The sequence below is a fragment of the Triticum urartu genome, chromosome 1, assembly GCF_003073215.2.
Source record: "Triticum urartu cultivar G1812 chromosome 1, Tu2.1, whole genome shotgun sequence".
In the NCBI taxonomy this organism is placed as follows: Eukaryota; Viridiplantae; Streptophyta; class Magnoliopsida; order Poales; family Poaceae; genus Triticum; species Triticum urartu.
This window is the reverse complement of record NC_053022.1, coordinates 387,199,852-387,207,166: the sequence shown is the minus strand read 5'-3', so window position 1 is coordinate 387,207,166 and position 7,315 is coordinate 387,199,852.

The window sequence follows — 7,315 nt, the reverse complement described above, 5'->3', positions numbered from 1 at the left end:
TCGTGGTTGGTTGTGGTTTCCTTTGCTTGTGTTCTTGCCTTGGGTAGAGCTAGGAGACGATTACGTGATCGAGGAAACCGTTGAGTACGCTTATGAGGATCAAGCTTTCGTCAACTCGGAGAACTTTGCACGCAAGATGACCATACCCTTGAAATCACTTCTATCTTTGCTTGCTAGTTGCTCGCTCTATTGCTATTGCCGCGATGCCTACCACTTGCTATATCATGCCTCCCATATTGCCATGTCAAGCCTCTAAACCACCTTGTCCTAGCAAACCGTTGTTTGGCTATGTTACCGCTTTGCTCAGCCCCTCTTATAGCGTTGCTAGTTGCAGGTGAAGATGGAGTTTGTTCCATGTTGGAACATGGATATTGTTGGGATATCATTATTACATATATTGTTTACTTTAATGCATCTATATACTTGGTAAAGGGTGGAAGGCTCGGCCTTATGCCTGGTGTTTTGTTCCACTCTTGCCGCCCTAGTTTCCGTCATACCGGTGTTATGTTCCTTGATTTTGTGTTCCTTACGCGGTTGGGTTATGATGGGAACCCCTTGACAGTTCGCCTTGAATAAAACTCCTCCAGCAAGGCCCAACCTTGGTTTTAACATTTGCCACCTAAGCCTTTTTCCCTTGGGTTCTGCAGACTCAAGAGTCATCTTTATTTTAACCCCCCAGGCCAGTGCTCCTCTGAGTGTTGGTCCAAAACAGAGCCACTTGCAGCGCCACCTCGGGGAAACTTGAGGGTTGGTTTTAGTTGTACGTAGTGTTCATCCGATGTGCCCTGAGAACGAGATATGTGCAGCTCCTATCGGGATTTGTCGGCACATCGGGCGGCTTTGCTGGTCTTATTTTACCATTGTTGAAATGTCTTGTAACCGGGATTCCGAGTATGATCGGGTCATCCCGGGAGAAGGAATATCCTTTGTTGACCGTGAGAGCTTGTGATGGGCTAAGTTGGGACACCCCTGCAGGGTTTTGGACTTTTGAAAGCCGTGCCCGCGGTTATGGGCAGATGGGAATTTGTTAATATCCGGTTGTAGAAAACCTGACACTTAATTTATTTTAAAATGAATCAACCGCGTGTGTAGCCGTGATGGTCTCTTCTCGGCGGGGTCCGGGAAGTGAACACGGCTTTGGAGTTATGTTTGAACGTAAGTAATTTCAGGATCACTTGATCACTTCTAGTTCACGACCGTGCTTTGCTTCTCTTCTCGCTCTCATTTGCTTAAGTTAGCCACCATATATGCTAGTGCTTGCTGCAGCTCCACCTCACTACCTTTTTCCTACCCATAAGCTTAAATAGTCTTGATCGCGAGGGTGTGAGATTGCTGAGTCCCCGTGACTCACAGATACTTCCAAAACAGTTGCAGGTGCCGATGATGCCCGTGTAGATGATGCAAATGAGCTCAAGTGGGAGCTAGATGAAGATCGTGTTCGTTATGTTGTTTCGTTTCCAGTTGATCAGTAGTGGAGCCCAGTTGGGGCGATCGGGGATCTAGCATTTGGGGTTGTCTTTCTTTATTTGGTTCCGTAGTCGGACCTTGATTGTATTCTGGATGATGTAATGCTATATTCATGTATTGTGTGAAGTGGCGATTGTAAGCCAACTCTTTATCCCTTTCATATTCAGTACATGGGATGTGTAAAGATTACCCCTCTTGCGACATGCCTACTATGCGGTTATGCCTCTAAGTCGTGCTCCGACACGTGGGAGATATAGCCGCATCGTGGGTGTTACACGACTGGCCCAAAAGAGGTGTATAGCGGTCTCTTCGCCCGACGACGCTGAGGAAGCTGATGACCATTACTAGTGGCAGGCACTCAAGCAGCGGGCTAGAGTATGCGGACATGTCTCTGCCGCCGGCTACGACATTGAGGTCATCGACAGTGACGGCCTGAGGTGGGCTTTGTCACAGGTTAAGTGGCCCACCCCAACCCCTCGGGTTCGACCGCCGTCGATCTCATCCATGGCCCCGCCACTGATCTCCTCTGGCTCACTGTCAACAATTTGCCATTCTACATTGCCATCGAGCCCCTTTTGTCATTTCTGAAGGACACGTTCTGCAGTGCTGGCTTGGGATCCACAGCTTCCAAGTCAGACCTCATCGACGGCGACCACGAGGAGGGCACCCTCTCCGGCCCTTCCAAGGGGAAAGAGCCCATCTGCTCTTCCAAGGGGAAAGCGCCCGTCTGCGACATTAGGGAGGGCACCCTACAGTCGTGCTCTTCCAAGGGGAAGGAGCCCATCTGCGATAACATGGAGTGCATCCAGGGTTCATGCTCTTCCCACGGGAATGAGCCCATCTGTGACAAGTGAGGAAACCCATGATTTGTTTTGCCATGCCTCTTCACAGGGGGAAACCTATGATTTGTTTTTTCGAGTCCCTTTTGTAGTGTAGTGAGAATATGTCCAGTTTTAATTGCTATATCTGGTTGTTTGTAGTATGCATTTTCTATTTTAGTTGTTCACAATGTGATGCTCTATATGTGCAATTATTTACTATGCAGTACATTTCATCAATCCAGTTTTAAACATACTAATAGGAATGCATATATTTGCTTGCTGTTAAGCCTGTTATACCTAGCATATGCCTCTTTTAAAGTTTTTTGATTGTTCGGTTGTTTGTAGTTAGCATATGTCTAGTTTCAAATGCTATCTTTGGTTGTTTGTAGTATGCCTTGTTTATTCCAGCTATTCACAATGTGATGTTCTATATGTGCAAGTATGAACTGTGCAGTTCAATTTCATCAGTACCAGTTTCAACAATACCACTATGAATGACTATATTTGGTTGTTGCATCTTGTAGTTAACATGCCTTTCCATTTTTATTTAACAATAACCAGTGTACTTAGACCGGCACAATACCAGTTTGAATGACTATGTTTGCTTGTTGTTAAATGTTAGGCTTGTTGTAGTTAGCACACCTTTCCACTTGTTTTGCTTTACTAGCATGCTTAAACCTGCACACTGAAGCTATCTTTTGGAGATTATTTTGTCTGCCATGTATAATTTTGGTTGATGTTTAGCCTGTTGTGCTTAACATGCTTCTCGATGTACCTACACAGGACAATTTTGGGAACGACTGTTGTTTTCCATCGAGGTTAGTTTCATCCCATGGCTTATATCTGCTCACTGTTCAGGATATCGGTAGCTGGTACCATATAGGCTGGCGGCTGATAAGGGACTAATCGGTGAATCAGACTTTTAACTGAATATATCTGCAACCCATTTATCGTTAGCTTAACTAGGACACATGTAATATATCTGAGGCTACATAGCAACATGCACTGTACTTAATGTCTAAATATGCAATCCTAGGCTACATAGCAACAAGGAAGAGTGTTACATTAATGTTCTAATGATGTCTAGATACACGTAGAAGAACAGCAGCAGCAACAACAACAGCAACAACATAGCCCTCTTTGGATACTCAACTTAGCTAGAGGTTAGAGTTAGTTTCTAGCTCATTACTAACCCTGAACTAACTCCATCCAAAGAGTTTTTTGGATGGCAGGGTTAGATTGACAATAAATGCACTAGGAGAACTAGCTCCAATTAGCACCTCTTGGGTTGGCTAGTTTTTTTTGGGTGGGTTATAGATGCAACTAGCTCAAACTAGCCCTCATGTTTAGATATACTTTAGGGCTATTTGAGCCTGAACTAGCTCGAACTAACTGTAACCTCAGCTGATAATTTGTAAGAATGCACTAAACTCCTTCCGGCCCATAATATAAGATGTTAATTCATCTAATATGTGAGTATATTGGATGTTATAAGATACTCCCTCCGTTCCTAAATATTTGTCTTTTTAGAGATTTCAAATGGAATACCACATACGGATGTATATAGACATATTATAAAAGAGTGTTGTACTACATCATTGTGCAATTGTACGTTGTTTAGCTTATAATATTAACTTGGTGCTTTTAGGTACATATGTCATTGGTAAAGATCCGCGCTTTGACCCTTTCTGCGTATGGGGCAATGAGATATCGATGAACCAGCATCAAGTGAGGAAGCTGATAAAGATAGTTAGTAAAATGGGTCCAAAGATGGCAATTAAACTATTTGTTTACACTTTATCCAAGACAACAGCGAACCGCAGGATGGTAAGTAAGAACTCAGCAGCCTTCTTTTTACTGCCCATAATGAGTTGTGTTAGATGACAATGTCTGAATCTTTTCCTTTGCAGTGGTTGCCAAAGCAGTTTACTCAAGATTACCTCTCAAAGTATATGATTGGTGGGCATGCAAAGGTTAAAGTATTTCTACCAGAACACGATGATTATCTAGATGTTTTCATGAAGACCGTGAAGGATGGACGGTCGACCATCACAAGGGGTTGGACTAGAGTCGTGCTTGCCTTCTGCATGGAGGAGGGAACAATATGGGCATTCCGCTTCACCTTGTTAGGAACCAGAATATATTTCACCTCTTTATTTACCATCTTTAATAGTACAAGTATACAACTGTGGTTCATCATTCTTTATTTGGTTCTTATGTAATTCTTGAACATATGTACCTATGAATCGAATAATGCATTGGTTGTTTGAACCTGATTGATATGAATAAAGCTGTAGCATACATTCAAATTCAAATTCAAATCCGGTATAATTTGAAATAGCAGTAATTAAATTACAGTGAAATTACGCTCTCCAGGTTGTTACTGCACACATGGTTGGTAAAACACAAACGTTTGCGATACACACCATAATCCGAGACGGTTCACAAAGAGGAAACATGTGCAAGCATTCACACAGTTGCCGTTTCCAAAGCGTGTGCGATGTCAGGCAATATCACAAATGGTGCGGGCAAACTAAACGTTTGTGTTAGTTGCCTTATCGTACACGATTCGCAACCATGAACTGTTTCTAATGAAGTATGCATCATAAACATTGCACCACAGAATAGCGTGTGAGGTAGTTGTCATGTACGCCGATGTCTGTGTACAAAAGTAGGGGCTCTCCTTTTACACCCCTTAACTTGTGCACGGGTAGTCAGAGCCACGCCCACGGCCACACGAAGCAGGGTAGAGGAGGGATGCTGGAGCACAAGACGACCAGAGCAACGCCAAGACCAGAGATGCAGAGAGAGCAAGAGGGCGAGGTGGACTCCCCCGGCAAGACCCTTGCTGGGGTGGCTTCCGCAGCCTTGGCAAGATCCTTGCTGGGGCAACTTGCCTAACGCCAACAGAGCACGCCACCCTTGAGCCCAAGGGGTTCCCACACCATATTGGAACCAAGGCTCGGGAGGCACCTCCGTGGTGGCATGCAGATCTTTGTAGAGATCATAGACACATAAGATCAGATGAAAACCAAAAGACGACGATCCTTGGTGAGATCCTTGCCAAGGAGATCCACGAGACCCCCGACAAAATCCTTGCCGGGACGACCGCGGTGCCGCAGCAAGACCCTTGACGGGCCCTCGGCAAGACCCTTGCCGAGGACGCCTGCGGGGCCGCAGCCAGGCCCACGTCCGCCAAGACTCCACCACCGCTCCCATACAGCTGCCAACTCGACCAGCTGAGCAGGCATCTGCGTGGCAGCTCATGGACTCTACACCAACTCAGTAAGCACCTGAGTGGTGGCATGCAGATCTTCATGAAGGCTCCACCACCGCGCCATCCCACCAGGCAGCTAACGTGGCTCTACAACGCCTCGTCAGCTTGGACGCGCGTCTGAGCCAGGCGAGGCGACGATAGCTGGGACGAGCTTCTTTGCCATCCCCAATAAAGCAAGAGGGGCATGTCGGCAGCGCATTAAATGCATTTGTACGACGGTGCCAGGGGATAGACTCAGCCCCTGTACACCTTTCCACCTCCTGTGTGCCACTGTGGCGACCCTTTTTTGTCTATAAAAGGAGGCCCGAGGCGTACTGGAGGGGGATTCGGATCTTTTGGACTAGAGAGCCACTGCAGCTAGTCCAAGGACACAAGAACACCTAAATATACATCGAAGCAGGACTAGGGTTTTACGCGTCTCCGTGGCCCGAACCTGGGTAAACGATTTGTGTGCTGACCGCCAGACCTACTCTTTGCACAACCCCGCGCCTGCCAACCGTAGAAGGGATCCCAATGACCCCATAGGTGTCGTTTCCGACCGACATCTCTGGCGCGCTAGGTAGGGGGTGCGCAGTTGTGAGAATCCAGTCTAGCAGTTAGTTTAGTAGTTCTTCATCGCCATGTCTCCCAAGAAGAAGACGATCACGGCGATCGACTCGTCGGGGGCCGAACGGCCCATACTAGTGTGGGCGAGTGGTGGGCGGTCGCAGACGGAAGCCGAGCCACGGCTCGCGAACACCCGAATCGCTCTGGCAGCCAAAGCCTGGCGAGCGGCATCGTCCGTGCATGAGACGACGGGCCACATGCCACCAAATCCAAATACGGAGCCAGGCCCCCCGCAGGTGGCGCGGGGCCCTCCATGGGCAGTGTCGTGCCACCCACGGGCGGCGCGGCGACTTCTGAGGCACCTACGCCGGCGCCCCTGACACGCTCTTCCCAGGTTGTGCGCGACGAGCAGCGTCACCACGCTGGCGACCCTGGGCACCGTCATGGGAAGAGTCCTGTGCATCATTCACGGGACGTAGAAGGCCAACACGCGCGCCGAAGTGCTGGCGAAAACGGTGTACAGCCGCCGGGCCATGATAGAGATCCTTCTAACGTGGTTAGAAGTCGGAGCGCATCACGGCCACGCAGCTTTCGCCACCACCCATGCCAGCAGAATCTTTGGCACGCGCGTAGTTGCTCCTCGACTTTCCTCCTGCTGCGGAGAAACTCGATGAGTGGAGATCCACCATCCGAAGCCTCGTCGGCGTTGCCAACAAAGATGAGCCATGACTGGTGGGGCCCTCTGGTTGGCGCTCCGTCGAGCCGACGCAGGCCAGTGGTGGAAGGATCGAGGGCGTTGCGGCCATGGTGCACTCTCCTCCATGCCAGCCACCGCGGGTGTCGATCCGTCATGACGACGCTTGTGATAACATTTCCGTAGCATCGTCCGACCCAAGGACCCACCGCGATCAGCACCAAGTTCTTCGGGAGCGAGCCCGTGAAGATGCTCGAACCACCATCGAACGCCGACGCGATGCGTGCCACCAGTCAGATAGGCAGGCGGGGCCCACTATGGACCACCCAGCACCGGGGGGCTCTGGCGACCTACCCTACAAGGTGGGTTGCCCGGCCTTTACTCGTGAGCTGTGGCAGTTCCAGTGGCCCTCCCACCGCACGTTCAAGCCAGACGTTGGCGAGAAGTACAATGGCAAGACCCACCCGTCAGAGTTCCTCAGCATCTACACCATCGCGATGCAAGCTGCTG